We start from the raw sequence: 17,309 nt of genomic DNA, 5'->3' as shown, positions 1-17,309 counted from the left end.
TCATATTTAATATTAAGACTAAAACGTTCGTGTTTTTATTTCTCTTTTTCGAAACGCAATTTCGGCGCCTTTACATTTTGATCCATTCGAGCCGGATCTGTTCCAGTTGGATTTGTTGTTGCCCGCAATTTACATTTTGGATGTCATTCTCTATTTGGCTTTCGTTGTTGTCATAGTCGCGGGCCAATTCCAAAAACAAATATACAGTACACTTCAATTAATTTATTTTGGTTTGTTTTCCGCCTATGGTCGTGTAGAAGAAGTAACCGGCATCAACATCATTATCGTCATCATTATCAACATAACTATTAGTAAGCTCGCGAAACAAAATAATTTTCGTACATTACACCAACAACGGCCACTTTACAATGCGTCACGGAATTCCCTATTTTCGTTTGTGGTCATAGTCCAACCGTCGTGGACAGACAGCAACATTGAACAGTGCAAATGTCAATAAAGAATAAATTTGAAACAAATCTAAAACACTGGGTGAATTTGGTGCATTTCTTTATTGTTAAATTGTGATAAATTTGCAAAATTATAATCTAAAAAACTCAATAAAATATCCTTCTATAATCTATTAAAAATAATTTAAAGTAATAGTAAATAATATCCTAATTAGTACTCTCACACTTGTGTTGTGATCTCATGTTCGTTTGAGAAAAATAAAATAAAATCTACCAACAAATATACGCACAAATTCTCTCAATACAAATTGCATTGTTCAGTGTTCAATAATACATAATTATATTCACATACATATTAATGCTAGTGACATATTTACATCCCTGTTCGTTTTCGTTGCTTGTTGGTTCAATAATACATAATTATATGCACATATTTATGCTAGCGACATATTTACGTCCCTACTGATTTTAACCATACACACACACTGTATATTTACATACTCTGGTTACAGGCTACCTTCGCTTGCCTATTAGAAACATACGTAGTCGGTTTTTTCGTTTCTTCTTTGTTACGTGTACGCTACAACAATCGGTTCGGTCGATTGTGGTTTGTTAACACGTTTGATACAAAGTTGGATTTTTTTAAGAAATTAAATATTTGTGAGTGTATAAATAGTTAAAGCATTTTTTTGGCAGAATATGTGGATCGTGTGCACTCTACAGTCGGTATATGCGACATTTGTGTGGGTTAATTAAATATCGTTTTAATTAAAATTTTGAGATAATTTATGAACTTTTTCGATTTTTTTAATTTTTGGTTAATTTGTGGGGAAAATATACACTGATATTGTGGTATTTCGAAGATTTTCTTTAATTTTCGTATAATTTTTGGAAAAAATTATCGGTTTCTGCATACAACTTTGTGGAAACAATTGAAAATATTGCAATTTGCTTAGGAATTCGCCTGGCGTAGCTAAGAGTATTTATCGAATCGTTGAAAAATCACATTTTCTTCAATTTTTAGTAATAATCATGTCGCAAATCATTAAGACCTTCACTGCAAAATCGAACCGTCTAGTTAAAGTCATGGAGCTAATTTGAAAAGCAAAACTAGAAGATTTCGATATCTTCAGTTTAGAGGCTCGTAGCGCTAATATACAAGAAAGTTGGAAGGAAATTGAAAATAGTTTCAAATCGTGTCAGCATTTTTTCGAAACGTCTGATGTGATAACAAATACGGATATTAATTCCGCCTATGATAGATATGAGGAAGTTAGAGAACAGTATATCGATTGTTTAAGCAATTTGAAAACTAAAATGTCTGAGGTTAGTCGGTCGAAGAAACCCTCCTTGAACGCTTCTTCCCGTTGCAGTTCGGTGGCTTCATCCCTGTGATATTCCTCGGAAAACACAGTCGAGCGATGTTAATTTAACAAAAACGAGATCTTCTACCCAAACTTCCCTTGAAATGGGTACCCAAGCTGCTTGCTCCCCAATATTTAGTATTGGGAATTCTAGTGTTGTTACGAGTTTTATTGATCCGCCTCATTTAGATACTGTTCACTCCTTAGTTTTACCACCCCTTGACGTCGACGTTTTCGATGGTAATTTTCAAACTTGGCCCACGTTTAGAGATTTATTTACCGCGGTATATGTAAATAGTTCGCAGTTGAGCGATATTGAGCGCCTTTGTTATTTAGTGCGAAAAACCAGCGGGGAAGCTCGAGAAATCGTCTCGAAATTTCCCTTGACCCACCGCAGTTTTGGCCTAGCTTGGAATGCCTTGAAGAATGAATATGATAATCCTCGTTTACTAGTTCATAATCATTTAAAAACTCTTTTTACGCTCCCTTGCCTTGACCGCGAAACTAGTTCCGGTTTGAAAGAAATTCAACGCGTTATTAATGGATGTCTTTCTGCAATGTCTTTATTTAATATTCCCACGGAACATTGGGATCCGATTATCGTTTTCGTTTGTCTCCAACGTTTGCCCAAACTCACGTTGACATTATGGGAGCAAAACGTTAAAAGTAAAACCGCGATTTCTTTGTGGAAAGACTTGGATAGTTTTCTGACTGAGAGAATTTGTACTCTCACCTGTCTTCACGACATGAGGAAAGTTGAACCACCGCATAAGCCGGTCGATCGGTCTTGTTTGCTATCCCCTCGACAGTCTTCTAGATCTTGTTGCTTCTTCTGTCCATCAAGAAGCCATTTTCTTTTCGAATGCCCTCATTTTAAAAATATGACCCTTTCGGCAAGGTTTTCAACGGTAAAGCGTCGTCGCTTATGCATTAATTGTTTGCGCAAGGGACATGAGGTCAAACATTGCAGAAGTCGTCGCCGATGTTTGAATTGTAATCGGAATCATCACACTTTGTTGCATAGAGATGGTTCAACAATTAGTCCAAGTCCAACAACAACACCTCCTAGTTCTCGTTTGTCAATTTCCGCTCCAATATTTAACCATCGAATTCGAATATAGTTAACAGAAGTCGTTCGTCAACCACGTCTCACTCCTTCACATCGGTTGGAGATGTAGTTCGACAGGCATTTCACGCTGCGCAGAATAAATCGGTTCTTTTGGGAACAGCAATGGTGAATGTCATTCATCAAGGCGTTTCTTATCCTGCTAGGGCGTTGATTGATCCGGCCTCTGAGTCCTCTTTTCTTACAGAGCGACTTCAAAAAAAGTTGAAACTTCCAGTGAGTTCAACTAAATCCACGATTTCAGGTGTCAATTGTTCATTTGCTACTACATCGAGCAAAGTTTGTAATATTGAGATTGGTAGTAGGATAGACAAATCGTTGTCCCTGAAATCATCAGCGATCGTGCTTGATTCGATTTCAGAAAAGTTACCTTCTGGAACTTTCCCTTCAAATATAGAGAAGCATATATCTAATGTCGTATTAGCAGATTCTAATTTGTTTGAGACTCGTCCAGTTGATATTTTGATAGGAGCAGACTTGTACCCTAGAATTGTTTTAGATCAAAGCTTTCGATTTATGTCAAGTTCTCAAAATACCACGTTTGGTTGGATTGTAACTGGAAAAATTCATAATCGTAAACCCTTTCCGTGTGAAAAATGTAAATGATTTATCGTACAAAAATTAGTATGTCGCAGTGTAAAGTGGCCACTCAAAATACTAGTTATGAAAGTGGTGAAAATCCGTATCTGCGGATTACGCGAAGTTAACATCCGTAACTGCGGATATCGTAGCACTCAAATCCGTCACTGCGGATTTCATTGTCGCACTAGCTTATCGGTGATATAACACTATGCTCAGGTCCAGCCCATCACTGTGGGTGTCGTTAAGACCTTAATAGTATTTTATAACCAAGTCCGAATCCATAACTGTGACTTCTTGGTGACTTTGTGTAATTGTACTTTTTTCCGAAACTGCTCACATACTGCACTGTAACGCCTACTTGAAAGATAATTGTCGATTTTATATTGTTACACCATCCGGTGGCCGGAAGGTGGCCGGCTAATGTTTAAGTAAGAATTGGCTCCATTTATTTGAAATGGAACAGTGGTGCAGTTTGTTGCACCACTGATCGTATATAGATTCGTTGAAATCTGTTTAGTACTTAATTGCACAACATTGATATGTCAAAGTACAGATTTTAACGAATTGGCGCGAAAGTTAATTTACTTGCCGCCTTGTTTACTTCATTCTGGGTTGTGTGTTCGTGCTCTAACATTGTAATCATTACACGTTCGTGTGTACAGGTAAAATTTCGTTACCTTTGTTGTTATTCTAATAAAGGAAGCTTCTGCTTCATATTTAATATTAAGACTAAAACGTTCGTGTTTTTATTTCTCTTTTTCGAAACGCAATTTCTGCGCCTTTACAGAAAGAAAGCACAGCAATACTTAAAAAAAAACTTAAAAGTGATCAAAAGTTTTTGTAAACGATAAAGATCATTAACTATAATAAGTGTTTGGAAAAAAAACACGGAGTGGTTACAAGTGTTTTATAATCACGAAAACCATACCTGAAATTAAAGATTTAGAGAAAAGTCGGACGGACTTTCAAAATAAAGTCGGACAGACTTTAAAGAGAAAAGCCGGACGGGCTTTAAGGTAAAGTCGGACGGATTTTAAGCAAAGACGGCAAATATCAACAAAAGCAGATATCAACAAAAGCAGTTATCAACAAAAGCAGTTATCAACAAAAGCAGATAATATGATAAAATTAATGTAAGTACCCCTTCATTTTCAAGAAAAAAAAAGAAACTTATTTTTAATTGTGTGTAAAAAAAAGATTCAATAAAAGTTGAACTGAAATTAGAAAACTAATAAATTTAAATTTGGCTTAAATAGAAAAATGGCTACTAGAGACGAAATCATAGGGTTCGTCACGGCGACTGTTGATGTTATGACAGAGGAACTTAAGGCTAAACTAAATATTATTATAGTTGCAAATAAAAAAAGTAGAGACATGCGAGCCAGTTTCATTAGGCGGTGCTACGGGAACGTCATTAGATTTGATTAAATCTCTCCCAGAATTTAGAGGGGACCTAGCAGCTTACCCGGCCTGGCGAGAAGCCGCCCATTTTGCCATAAGTTACACCAAAGAAAATACTGAACCGTACTACATAGCCATGGGTATATTTCGAAATAAAATAGTTGGAACGGCAAACGACAAGTTATCTGCCTTCAATACTATTTTAAATTTCAAAGCGATAATCGCTCGCCTTGATCAGTGTTTTGCTGATAAGAGATCGGTGCAGGTTTTAGAGAATGAACTGAGCATTTTAAGACAAGGTAAACTGTCAATTAATGAATTCTATGATGAAGTTGATAAACACCTGACATTAATAATAAATAAAAATAAAATGACATACTCTAAAAATGAGGAGGTAAGCAAAGCTTTGAATGAGAGGGTCAGAGAAAATGCTCTTAGAGTATTCATATCGGGACTAAGGCCATGTTTATATTATAGCCTTTTGCAGGGTTAAGATTCTTTATGAGGATTTGTTTGACGTAAATGTAATGGAATTGACATTTAAAACCCAGTGGGTTTGTTAAATCCGGTTATATATAAACGTACTATAAGGAAGCCACTTAGTGATATCTTGTTTTCGACAAAACCCTTAGATTTGCCTACTGCATTGGCCACAGCTCAGGAGTTAGAATCAGACAATCGCAGACAGGAGTTTGCGAGAGTTTTCGCGGAGGGCAGCATTGCGAACAAGTCGAAACCTAGTTATTCGCAGAATAGTCACCAAACTTTCAAGCGCACAGCGCCGAATGCTCATAGATCAGAGACAAATAAGCAAGATACCGTACAGATGGAAGTGGACCCAGGGTCATCAATGTTTAGACGACCCACTGCTTTTAATTCCAATAACAACCGCAATGCGTATCAAAATAATATAAAGCGGGAGCGGGAAGTGGATTATGGAAGAAGTGCGCCTCTCCAGAAACAGCAGAGAGTAAATCATATTAATGCTGAGGAAGAATCAGAGGACTCAACCTTTGAGGAGGATTTCCCTCAGGATGAGGACGACGAAGATCATGTCGTGGAAAAGTTGCATTTTTTAGAATAGGACCGCTCCTACCATTTATAATAAAGACTATAAACCGAAGGGAGCTAAAATTGCTAATCGACACTGGTTCATCCAAAAATTTCATTAAACCACTAGACGGACAAATTAATGCAGTACATTTAAGTAAACCCTTTAATATCAAAACACTAAACGGCACGATTACCATCCAAAAAAATACACTATGGTTTTATTCGGACATATCACGACATTTTATTTGACTGACACACTAAAGACTTATAACGGAATAATAGGATATGAGTTCTTGAAGCAAATCAATTGTAAATTGGACACTGCAAACGACACTCTGACATATGACAAAAATAAAACAGCTATATCAAGAAATTGTGAGGAAATTAACTTTCACGCTATAGATCAGGAATCTGTACCTGACTCGGTGGTGGAGGATTTTAGCAGGGTTATTAGGGCTAATGCCAATGCCTTTGCGGATCCAAACCGGGCACTACCCTACAACACCAGCGTTGAAGCAACCATAAAAACAAAAACCGAAGAACCAATTTACTCGAGATCCTATCCATACCCAGTACAAATGGCGGACTTCGTAAACAAAGAAATCGAATCGCTTCTAAGCGATGGAATTATTAGGAAATCCTTTTCCGCTTATAATTCCCCGGTGCTGGTTGTGAGGAAAAAGGGTACCGACGATAATGGGAATCCTAACCACAGGTTAGTGATTGACTTCCGGAAAATAAATGAACAAACTGACAACGACAAATATCCCATTCCTGAAATTCCAGTATTGCTACCTACGTTAGGAAAATCGTCGTACTTCACGACACTAGATCTTAAATCGGGATACCACCAGATTCGACTAGCTGAACGCGACAGAAGTAAAACAGCGTTTAGTGTCAATAACGGCAAATATGAATTTTGTAGACTACCATTTGGTCTAAAAAATGCGCCGAGTATTTTTCAGCGCACAATAGATGATATATTGTGAGAACATATTGGGAAAATATGTCAAGTCTATATGGACGACATTATTATTTTCTCACCTGATGAAAGGAGTCATTTAGAACATATTAACATCATAATGAAGAAAATTAGTGATGCAGGAATGAGGATATCTGCTTCGAAATCTAAATTCTTTAGACGAGAAGTAGAGTTTCTCGGTTACATTGTAACCAGGAAAGGAATCAGGACATGTCCAGATAAAGTTAGAGCTATTAAAGAATTACCAAAACCTGAAAATTTGGAAAGCCTTCGATCGTTCTTAGGCCTTTCGGGTTTCTATAGAAGATTTATAAAGGATTATGCAGTTATTGCAAAACCTCTAACTAGATTCCTAGAGGGCAAAAATGGTAACATCTCGGCGAAAAAATCGAAGGGTGTAAGAATAGAATTGAAAGAAGATGTTATACTAGCATGTCCTGGCTTTGAAAAGAAGTTCGAACTAACAACGGACGCTTCTGCAATCGCTCTTGGAGCAGTTTTAGCACAAGATGGTAGGCCGATAGCTATGATATCTAGGACTTTGTCTGCAACCGAAGCAAACTATGCTGCAAATGAACGAGAGTTACTCGCAATCGTCTGGGCATTGAAAGATTTAAGGCATTACCTATACGGTGTTTCAGAAATTCATATTTTTACAGATCACCAACCATTGACATTTTCTATGTCAGATAAGAATCCGAACTCAAAAATGAAAAGATGGCGATCTTTTATAGGAGAATTTTCTCCGAAATTTTTCTATAAACCTGGCAAAGAGAATGTTGTCGCTGACGCACTCTCCAGGCAGTACGTAAACCATACTCAAGACGAGTCGGATGATGGAACAGTTCCAGTAAACCAATATAAAACGCAGATAATATTGTCTAAGGAGCAGTCATCCTCTAAGACAAAAAAGATGTTATTCCAGCGTTTCTTAAGACATACCATAACATATGATACTGTAGAAAATTTTATAACTCTTCTCTTGGAAATCATTAATCCAGGGACGTAAATGCAATTTGTTTGTGATCTTTCAGTTCTTGCTGAAATACAGAATTGCATAAAGACCAAATTTCCATCAGTTAAATTCATTCATACAGAGAAATTGGTCATGGATGTTATCCGGGAAGATGATCAATGGGATATAATAACGACAGAACATAATCGGGCACACCGATCGTTACAAGAAAATTTTGAACAAATTATTATTGAATATTATTTTTCGGGAATAAAGAAAATGTTAAAAATGGTGATAGCTAATTGTAAGATTTGCAAAGAAAATCGGAAAATACAGCAATATCCCCTACTCCAATACCTGAATATCTTGGTCATATCCTGCACATTGACATACTAATAACGAATAAAACTAATTTTTTGACGGCAATGGACAAATTTTCAAAATTTGCGATTATTGTCCCAATTGCATCCAGGAATGCAATCGATATCAAAACGGCTCTTTCCCAAATACTAAACAGATTTGGAAACGTGAGACTTATTGTATCGGACAATGAGAAATCGTTCAAATCAAGTCTAATTGGTACGTTTGTCAGAGTCTATTACGGTGCGGAACAACATTTTGTACCTCCAATGCACAGTCAGAGTAATGGCCAAGTTGAAAGATTCCACTCCACTTTATTAGAAATTGCCAGATGTGTTAAAGCACAACAGAATGTAGAAGATACAGTCGACCTGCTGCTTTTGTCCACATTTAAATATAACAATACCATTCACTCAGTAACAGGAAGAAAACCAATAGACATTATTAACTTAATTCTTAACAAAGATCTAGAAGAAATTAAAGGAAAATTGAACGTTGCTCAAGAAAAAACTCTGCGGACTCGTAACAAAAACGCCTCGTTTCAAGTTTACCATCCAGGTGAAAGAGTATTCGTTAGGAGAAATCGTAGGCTTGGGAATAAATTTGATAAATGGTACGTCGAAGGGACAATTGAACAAGATCTAGGCTCTACAGTGTTGATTAATGGAAGAAAAGCTCATAAAAGTAATTTACGGTAATCTATTTGTTTTTGTTTAATTTTTTGTCTACTTGACTTCTAATGACATTGACAATACTGACATCGGGAACAAAACTGGACTACACGGACTCTTACTTCATAGCTGTAAAAAACGGAGACGTAGCAATTTATAATGACTACAAATATATCCTGCACCGGACAAATTTAACGGAGTATGAAATGATTTTGGAAGAAACAAATGGTTTATTAAAAAATTTTTCAGACAGAAGGGAAATTGACTTTGTAGCGGACCAGATGAGACAGATCCTGCGGTTGCTGCGAACACTATCGGCACATGGCCGACACGCACGCTCACTGGATTTTATAGGATCGACTCTTAAGTTCATAGCCGGAAACTAACAACAGAAGACAATATGATTATACGTGACATCAATAAACAGACAATTATCAACTCGGCCCTTCAGGACAAAATCAACGAACTGACGGAAAGAATAAACGAACTACAAAAACTATCCAGGACATCCAATTCCATTAATGTTGATGAGTTAGTATTTCTTGAACTTTTGAGTGCCAGGAATAGCGAAATCATTTTCTTTTTGAGCCAAATGTCTTTATCAATAACTCTCGCTAAGGCTAACGTAGTGAACCCTATAATACTTGACAATGCCGAAGTAAGTTATATCCTCGAGAATGGAATGGTACCGTTAAGTATTAATAATCTACTTAAAGCTATTGATGTAAGCATTTACGTAAGTAATAACACTATTTACTACACTATTAAGTTACCCCTAATTGAGCGAAAATGTAATTTTGTAAGGATTTTTCCAGTCATTCACAACACACTATTATCCAACTAAGTGTAAAGACCACAGCGGATTGTAGCCAACAACATATCCCAGTAACTGATTGTATAATGCCCGTAATTTCTAGTCCTAGATAACCGGGTAGGTAGCTACCTATTAGTTATCTTTACCTACGCGTTTGGTAATTTCTACGTGCCATTTACCGAGGCGTGTAAATTTTGTAAACGTGTGGTAACATTGGTGATTTTCATTCATTATTTCGTAAAACATTGCCACATATACATAAGTGTTTTAGAATTTTTAACACATTGGCAACAATCAACCAGGCAAAATCCTTGGTGTAAGTAACACGGCCGTTTTCGACCCGGTAACGTTACCTATGCATTGAAATTATGAAATTTTGCTTACACGGGGGATATCTATGAACTCATAGATAACTACGCGTAGAAATTACGGGCATAAATGTGGGGAACACAAATATTTGCAAAAGTATAGATAACGAATGTCTATCTCAAGTTTTAAATTCGAACTTTGCAACTTGCCCTACTGAGCCTGCTGATAACACTCCGCAAATTCAAAGGATATCAGACGGTTCAATATTACTTAACAATGTTAAAAATACTAAAGTGGTTGATATAAAACCAATGATTATTGAGGGAACTGCGTTAATACGCTTTGCAGAAAATGTTACTATAAATAACACCGTTTATCTTAACAAACGTCGTCAAATTGATTTTACTGAGCCACACCCACCAACTATTTTAAACATAAAAACATCGGCTCACAACGTAAATCTTTCTTTACCGTATCTTCATAGAATTTATTTGGATAATACAAATTTACTGCAAATAATAAAAGTTAAGATATCACACCATAAACTGTTATTCATACTTACTTTAATTTTCGTTTTATCGGTTACTATTGGAATTTTCTGCTATAAATTAATTAAGAAGCAAAAACCAATTGACATAGACGACATTGTTAAGAAAATACAAAGTCGGAGTAGAGACTCTCCGATTTAAAACGGGGGGCAGTTAACGTAAGTTAACGTATGTTAATAATTATTAACCTTAATTATCTAGTCCCATCTCGTAGTATTAACACGCGCAGACAATTCGCGCATCATATTTCATCACGCCACTACTTGGTCGTTGAAATGCTGATGTGCTTATTAGTGGTGCGGGTATTCAACCGGTAAATATTCATTTTTGCTGGAAGAATGCAAGGAAAGCATTTTCACACACTTATTTTGTCAAATTATATTAAGCCACAAAATCAAAGAATAAATCAGATTGTATTTACACGTCCACATAAGTGGACAACAATCCGGAATATCGTTGTTTTATTATTTTAACATATCACCATAGGTGATAAAAGGAAAGCAACGTTAACTTACATAAGCTGCTCTGCCTGATTGCCTTGCTTTCCTGCTTCATTTTTGACATAATAAAAATAAAAGAATAAAGAAGGCCGAGGAAATTTCGAACTGGGTTGCCCTTTTCTTTTTTATTCTTTTATCAGAAGTAAGCAAGGTAAGCAGGCAAGGCAGCTTATGTACGCAGGCCTTTATGGTGACGATATATACACACGCACGCAATAAGCCATACACAATAATTTTATTTCAGAAAAAGTAAAGGCCTTGGCACATACCGTCCGTTGAGTGTCGCGTTACAACAACCACATAAAAACTTCAAGAACAAACTTGGCATCACTTCAAGAACAAAGCTGGCATCACATTTTTCATATGGTTGTTGTTGTTAATGCTTGGCGCCACTCACAACGGACCGAATGTATTTGTTTTTGTTTGGCAAAGATGTTGTTTACATTTTTAGGTTATTACTATGTGTTTAATTGGGCAACAACAAATTCTCCAGTTCGATAGGATAAAATGTTGAGGTGAGGGAGGGGTGATCCATAGGTTATATTTCTCAGTTACCGTATATGATGAGCAGTGGAGGGAGAAAAGAACAAGTGAAATAAGAACAACCAGTATTAATTCTTTGTATAAATATGATTGCTGTTTATTGTGATATTCAATTCTTTTCTTACTACAACAAAGATTACCTTTTGTAATCTGGGGTTGGCGCAGAGGCCTTGGTGCTTTCGCTTCTAGAGATAAATCAAAAGTGAACGCAGAGGTTCACGTGGATCGCAGAGGATCTTAGTGATCGCAGAGGATCGTGTTGATCGCAGAGGATCTTCGTTTATTACTAATACAACTACAATTATTCCAGTGAGAGAACAGTCTCTCCTATGTATCAAAATGGGCAAACCAACAACAACCGTCGCCCGTTGGCATCTACACTCTCCGGTCTCCGCAGAGGGAACTTGTAGAGGTGATACCCGAGCTGTCAATCAGCATCCGTGATCGACTGGGCTCGAGAAGTTGATGGCCAACGTATCTAACTTATACATTGCCGCCCACCTGGATACACGTAAGCGTGTCTCAACAATTAAAGCTAGAAATAATTGTAAAAAGAATGAACGTAAATTCAGATTTCAAGTGAGTATTAATTTAAATATGCGATTTCTATAAATGATCGACTCCGATATTCGCTCGATTCAAGAATATGGAGACGAGTCACTGAACAATTCAATTTTAGTTTTGAAGATATAATAGTACTGAATGTTTCTACAATTAACTATAGCGGTCGATTTTCAATAGTGCTATTGATTGTAAGGTTATGTGCTAGAGACGTTAGCAACTGAACCCGTAAGGAGGTGTTCGAAAATAGATTTTTGGGAAGCTACGAATTCAAAACTATCTTTGGCCGTTCCCAAAAGCTAACTATTATCTGAGGAGGAGTTTGGTGTTGTCCGAAGACCGATCCAACAAACGAAGTTCTCGACTTTTGACATCAGTAAAAGCCGGGGAGGAGGTTGAACGCGACAAAGAGGGACTAAATACTTGACTTTTGATCTTGGAAAAAGCCGGAGAGGTATTCGAGCACGACAAAGAAGGGCTAAACACTTGGCTTTTGACCTTCGTAAAAGCCGGAAATGCGTGTGATCTCGACAATGAAGAAGTGAATGCTCGACTTTTGACTTTGGTAAAAGGCGGAGTGGGTTTCAACAAAGATGGCGCAGCAAGAACTTTACTATTGCCCAAGGTATTAGTGTCTGTATGATTGCTTTGGCGTTTGGAAGAAGAGCAAGGCGACACAGTACACTTAGACTCTCGACTTTTGACATGTGTAAAAGCCGGAGAAGTGCATGGCAAAGTAGAACTGCCTGGGGGATGTCTGGGCTGCGACAGAACATAACTGGGATCTCGACTTTTGATATCAGTAAAAGACGGAGACAGTTTTGATGTGGCCGGAGCAATAACTCTTCTAACTTGTGGCCGGTGGAGAAGGCTATGATGCCGTTGTTTGCACAAGTTGCAACTATGTTTGCTCTGGCAAGATTTAATTACATGGCCACGAGTTAAGCAATTAAGGCAGCACATATACTTTTTAACAATCAAGAATTTGTCCTCAAAAGAAAGCTTAGAAAACTGGGAGCAGAGACGCAAAGCATGTCTCTGATTAGGACAAATTGGGCAACAAGATTTCTGTGCTGAACTATTGGATGAAGTTTTCGATTTGGACAACGATTGTTTGGAGGATTTAGATAGAGCAACATTATTGGGTGACGAGTCAGTGAGTTGATTCCCGTACATGTTGTGAATACAAACCAATGTTTGTATCCTCTCTGTGAGGAAAGCATCTAAGTCTCGCCAAGAAGGCAACGAAGACTTGTTTTTGATACTTTGCTCCCACAGTGTCAAAGTTAACTTTGGCAAACGCTGCAAACAAATACAAACTATTATTGGAACCCAATGATCCGTGATGACGTCATAGACGGTCATTGCAGCAAGACAACTACTAATCCCACGCTGAATGGTTTTCAAACCAGAGCAAGTTTCTTTATCCAAAGAAGGGAGACTGAGCAATTGCTGGATGTGACTATTCACCACGATACGCTTATTGTCGTACGTATCCGACAAAGCTTTCCACGCTAAGGGGAAACTAGTGTTGGTGAGTGGAAATCTCGAAACAATTTCCCTAGCCTCACCGGTGGTCTTCTGCAACAAATAGCAGAGGCGTTCAATGTCTGACAGACGCAAATTTTCAACAAATACGGTGGTGAAAAGATCCCTAAAGGAGGGCCAAGTCATAAATCCACCTGCAAAAACATCAATGTCGATAGGTGGTAAAGGCAGATTACGGGTATCGACAGTTGACTTGGAATGGTTTGCAAGAGGGGCAGCAGAACAATTTGTGGTGGTGGGAATTTGAGGAGGTGAAGGACAGACATGTGGTGCCTCAACCTGCAAAGGGACATACTCCCTCAATGGCAAACCAGATGAAGACTGTTCATAATTAAAGGTGATGTCGTCAGTCTGGGTACTACATGTTTTCGAATTCTTGAAAACTGGTGAATTTTGAGATGCAACAGTGTGGGTGGTAGAGGAAAAAGACGGAACAGGATCGTCCAATAGCAAATTAGGAGGTGATATTCTTTTGGAAATATTTGAAGGTGTAGCAGGGCAAATCAAACTATTCACAGAGTGGTAAGAATCTGTCATGGACGAGAAACTGTTATCTGAAATAGGAGAAAGGTGGGAAGAAGTTTCAGTTGGAGCAGGCACAGAGGAGGAAGCAGACTGCACAGGAACAGGCAAGATAGATGTATCTAATAAAAAATTGGATGGAAGTTCTACTGGAGGAAGGCTTAAAGACTTAAAGCGTTCAAGATGCCTGTCAATTGCACTTATGCACAGAAGGTAAGCAGTGTACGATGTGCAGTACTTCTCTTCAACGACATCAATTAGATCAGACTGTACAGTCTCAGATGTCGTGAGGAAGTTTTTACACTCATCATAAGTGTATTGAACTTTATTCCACAATGATCGAAATTCAGAACTCTGAATTTCGAGAATGAACAAATTATAAGTGGTTTCAGGTTTCTTTTCAAATGATGCTATACGCTTCAAAACCGTGTCCGAGGCTCTAACAAAACGAGTAAGCGGCGTTACTGACATTTTGAATATAAAAAAGCAAACAATCAAAGCGAAAGGTGGGAAACAAATAAGAAAATTTCACAAAAACTCCAAAAGTAGCAAGGCGATAACAAGTTTAATTAAAGTAGGGCGGATTGGGAGATAAGTTCAAGAAACTTTCTCAGGGCGAACAAAAAACTACTTTAATTTGACCAAACAATGCTAAAAAGTCTCAAAAATACAAAAATGTAAATGGTAATACCAAGTGTAGAGTGTATGATATGGCGAGATAAGCCAATGGTAGGGTGTAGGTTTCCAAAATCCAACGACAAGTAAGCTATTTGTTCGAAAAAGAAATGTTTGCCCAAGAAAATCAACGCAAATCAAATAATTTGCCAGAAATATATGTTATTTGGTTGACACGTTGTGCAAGTATGCCAAAAGTAGGGTGTATTTGTCCAAAAATACCGAAACCCCTACGGAGACTCAAATATTATTCCAAAATGTTTAACAAATATTGCCAAAACCAATATGAAAAGAGTCAAAAACAACTATTTTTCACTTATATTCTCTGCTAGAAATAGGTGCAATAAATGCCGAATGTAGGGTGAATTTGTCCAAAAATTCCAAAAACCCTACTGCCAATTAATTATATTTCAAAATATTATCGAAAAATTATTTTGAAAATGAATTATTAAAAAAAACTATTTGTGCTATTTTACCCCACTGTGCTAACCACACAAGCGACGCTATATGGGTATGTGTAAGCTGCGAAGGTCCCACTGAAGAACAGAAGTTGCAAACGACCAAGCAAGTGAGTGGTGAGAGGATCAGCAGAGTTTTTTAAGGGACGCTTAAAAGGGCGGGAAAGTTGTTGGTAGAATTACCATGTAATTTCTCAAATTAGAATAAATACCTGACCGACAAAGGTAGGAGAATAGAAAAACGAATGTGTTTGGTTGGTGATTGACAATCTATACAACAAAGGTATCAAATGCAGCGAGAATTTGGATGGTGCGTTGTTATTGTAAATTAAGCTGTGCAAATTTTCAAAGGGTTTTTATGTGAACGAGGGAATAACAACGCCAAATACTTTGTGGTTGGAGAGGATCGCAACAACAAAATAAACCAAACGACAATATGTATATGAAGTGTAACAATGTATGTTATGTTGTTAGTGTAAATTTGCCAATGCAAATTCTCAACAGAAGGGCTTCGTTAGAAAAAACCCTGGGGAATAACAACAACAATCGGTGCAATGAGAGTTATTATTTACCAAAGCGAGAGTTCAATAATCGATGCAAATCCGATTGGAAATTTGATGGGTTTTGTTTTTGTAAATATCACAGCGAATTCTCACTAAAGGTATCGGCCTTTCAAATGAGATCAACAACTAAACGAGTTGTGTGATATTATGAAGAAAAACGAAGACGTTTTGTATGATCAACACGACGTAGGGTGATCAGTACAACAAAATAAAACTAGCAACAACTAGGGTTTCAATAGGAGGAACGAAATAATTAACAGAGTGATTTTTAGTTATAATTAGGAATTGCAATGAGAAAAGGCAATTGGTTTTATGAGTGTGTTGTTATGGTGAGACCAAATGATTTGGAGCAAATCTAACACAAATAACAACAACACGAATAATGATTTGTATGATCAACGCGATTGGGGATGATCAGTACAACAATGATTTCAACAAGTTTTGTGTGGACTGTATAATAGGCGAAAAAAGGCAACGAATTAAATTCACTCGCGTAGGATAATTGAAATTCGATCAATGATTTATTTATTTACTGTTCAAACGAAAAATATTAACACTCGCGGTAGCTCACTTTTGATAGAAATCTGAGTTTACGTACCTGGTGTTAGTATGGTAATTTGTTGTTGTTTAGAGGAGATGCAATTTTCTTCAATATTTGTCCGTGCTAAGACAACAACAAATGCTTCAAATCTCGTTGTATCACAATACAAGAGAGAGGGAGTAGGCAACTGGAGCAGCGACAACAAAAAGGCTGGCTTCTATCCGGCTCGATGCGACCAAATGTTTAATTGGGCAACAACAAATTCTCCAGTTCGATAGGATAAAATGTTGAGGTGAGGGAGGGGTGATCCATAGGTTATATTTCTCAGTTACCGTATATGATGAGCAGTGGAGGGAGAAAAGAACAAGTGAAATAAAAACAACCAGTATTAATTCTTTATATAAATATGATTGCTGTTTATTGTGATATTCAATTCTTTTCTTACTACAACAAAGATTACCTTTTGTAATCTGGGGTTGGCGCAGAGGCCTTGGTGCTTTCGCTTCTAGAGATAAATCAAAAGTGAACGCAGAGGTTCACGTGGATCGCAGAGGATCTTAGTGATCGCAGAGGATCGTGTTGATCGCAGAGGATCTTCGTTTATTACTAATACAACTACAATTATTCCAGTGAGAGAACAGTCTCTCCTATGTATCAAAATGGGCAAACCAACAACAACCGTCGCCCGTTGGTATCTACACTCTCCGGTCTCCGCAGAGGGAACTTGTAGAGGTGATACCCGAGCTGTCAATCAGCATCCGTGATCGACTGGGCTCGAGAAGTTGATGGCCAACGTATCTAACTTATACACTATGTTTACATTTAC

This window comes from Musca autumnalis, unplaced genomic scaffold (assembly GCF_047663935.1).
Source record: "Musca autumnalis isolate F117 unplaced genomic scaffold, ASM4766393v1 scaffold_2, whole genome shotgun sequence".
NCBI lineage: Eukaryota > Metazoa > Arthropoda > Insecta > Diptera > Muscidae > Musca > Musca autumnalis.
This window is presented reverse-complemented; position numbering follows the sequence as displayed.